Source organism: Balaenoptera ricei, chromosome X, assembly GCF_028023285.1.
Source record: "Balaenoptera ricei isolate mBalRic1 chromosome X, mBalRic1.hap2, whole genome shotgun sequence".
In the NCBI taxonomy this organism is placed as follows: domain Eukaryota; kingdom Metazoa; phylum Chordata; class Mammalia; order Artiodactyla; family Balaenopteridae; genus Balaenoptera; species Balaenoptera ricei.
This window is the reverse complement of record NC_082660.1, coordinates 10,828,487-10,830,871: the sequence shown is the minus strand read 5'-3', so window position 1 is coordinate 10,830,871 and position 2,385 is coordinate 10,828,487. Positions and strand designations below refer to the sequence as shown.

Here is a 2,385-nt window from a genome sequence, read left to right as displayed (position 1 = left end):
CCAGCATGAATTTCTGGGTCCTTCCACAGTATTATACTCTCTTGCCAGTAGTGCTGCGTTTCCAAGAGAGGAGCTGAGGGCTGAGATGGTTGCCCAGCCCGAGAGCTTCTCTGCAGCCCCAAGGGCTGCCGGCAGTGAACAGTAGACATTACTGTGCAGGAGAGCTGGGGACCTTGATGCCTCTCTCTTTCCCAATCAACATCACAGTCATATGTGATCTCCCTGTACGTTGGGCTCTGCTCTGGGTTCCCCCAGGACCCTATGTCCACCATCTTCTGGAAACCTGTTGGCAGACGAGGAGATTTGGTCAGACATGCCAGGTGCCGTCTGCCTGATGCTCCTGCACCTTGACTGATGTCCAGGAGAAGCCAGGTGCTGGGCACAAAGCTCCAGGAGCATCCGAGGGCAGGTTTGAGCTTCCTGCTGTCCCTATATCGGGTCATGTGGTTGGTCACCACCACTGTCACACTGAGGTCCCGGGCCATGGTCTTCAGCTCTTGGGGCCAGCTGCATCGTCAAGGCCAAGCCTTCCTCTGCTGACCTCCCAGAAGTGGGGCGACCACCGCAGTGACTGAGTCCGCAACCACCACCTTCAGAGTCCCTGAAGAACTGCTCACCTGCTGGGCCCCAGCGCCTCGTAAGTCCTATAGCACATCCAGCATCTGGAAGGTGTCAAACGCATGCACCACCTGGATCCTCTGGAGAGCTCCTGCCTGCTCCTCCTCATCTGGAGTCCTGGCCTAAAGCAGCTGGAGGATGCAGGAGGCTGTGAGGCCTCCACTGGAACCGACGTATAGGACGTTGTGCTACAGGCCATGGGCCACATTTGCAGCCACACAAAGACATACCTGGGTTTTGCCGCTACCTGGGCCTCCTACAATTCCAGTCACTTCTCCAGTATAGAGACCAGCATCGAGCAGTTGTCCAGGCTTCCAATGCCAGTGGACAGGATGGCAGTGGAGGTCTTCAGTTCCTCCTACAGATCAGTGCCACTGAAGGGGAAAGCTGAGAACTGAGCCGGCAGCACCGGCCTCAGGGTGACTGGGCCTTATAAGACAAGCCACATTTCTGGGCTACCTCCTCCAGGTCTGCATAAACCAGATCCATCACTGTCTTCATCCCACAGCTCCGCAGAAGGTGGACCATGTCCTGGGTGAGGCCTGGGCACAGTCTGGCCTGGAGCACACCCATGTTCCCTGGGGCCGCTTGTCCCAGGGGCATCTGCAGGCCCTCTCCAGATGCCCCCCCTACCTTGTGCCCCTTTCTGGACCTGGCATGGGAGGCGGGAGGCAGTGATGGTGTGGAGGGTGTGGACCCCATGGGAGCTCCTCAGTTATTTTTGTTTTCCTTTTTTTGCCGCCTTATGAGGCTTGAGGGATTTCAGTTCCCCAGAGATCAAACCTGGGCCCCAGCAGTGAAGGTGCCTAACCACTGGACTGCCAGGGAATTCCCAATTTTTAATAACAAAATCCATTTACCCAATTAAGTTTAATCTAATCACAGCCCGACCATGCATAAAACTCCTTTTTTACTCAAAACACATATCCCACTTTCCTACTGTACGGTGAAACATCTCCTTTATTGTTTTTAGTAGTTTTAATTACATGCTTAAATTAGAATCCTCAACTCTTAAAAACCTTAATTTCTAGTGAAAACCAAGAGGCAAGTAATTGTTACCAAAATCTGGAGAGACTATTTTAGATAATTTTCAGAATATAATTATTCTTATAGAGTTTACCTAAAAGCTCTTATCTCAGTTGCATTTAATTCACTCAAAAATTCCATCATACCAAGTTACTTTTCTTGCTGACAAATTTCCAACAGCTATAACAAGATTTTATTTAATTTCTATTAAACCTAGGTGCAGTAAAAGTATCATACTTAATATTGATGACTCTAAAGACATGTCCATATCAATTAGATCAACAAACTTAAACTAACCTTAATACCAGGTATTAATAGAGTATTTCCCTGTTCATGTGAACTTGAAACTCATTTTGTCTAGCTCCTTTTATATTTAATTTGTAAGCACTTACTCTTAAGTCAATTAAATAGATCGCTTTATAAATTCAATTTTGACAATACTTTCCAGAGGTAGAGATATCTCATATGTATAGTGTGTACAAAAACATATAAACAAACAATACTAGAGATCTCACAGCATCACTTAAAAAAACTCAGTTATGCAGAAGCAAGAAGAACTACAATCCTGCAGCCTGTGGAACAAAAACCACATTCACAGAAAGACAGACAAGATGAAAAGGCAGAGGGCTATGTACCAGATGAAGGAACAAGATAAAACCCCAGAAAAACAACTAAATGAAGTGGAGATAGGCAACCTTCCAGAAAAAGAATTCAGAATAATGATAGTGAAGATGATCCAGG

The 2,385-nt window shown here is 47.1% G+C and overlaps 1 pseudogene; it reads right to left on the bottom strand.

The window, feature by feature from the left end:
- Positions 1-207: 207 nt before the first annotated feature.
- Positions 208-1,191, bottom strand: LOC132357588 (DNA repair protein RAD51 homolog 4-like; annotated as a pseudogene).
- Between the last annotated feature and the right edge of the window lie 1,194 nt (positions 1,192-2,385).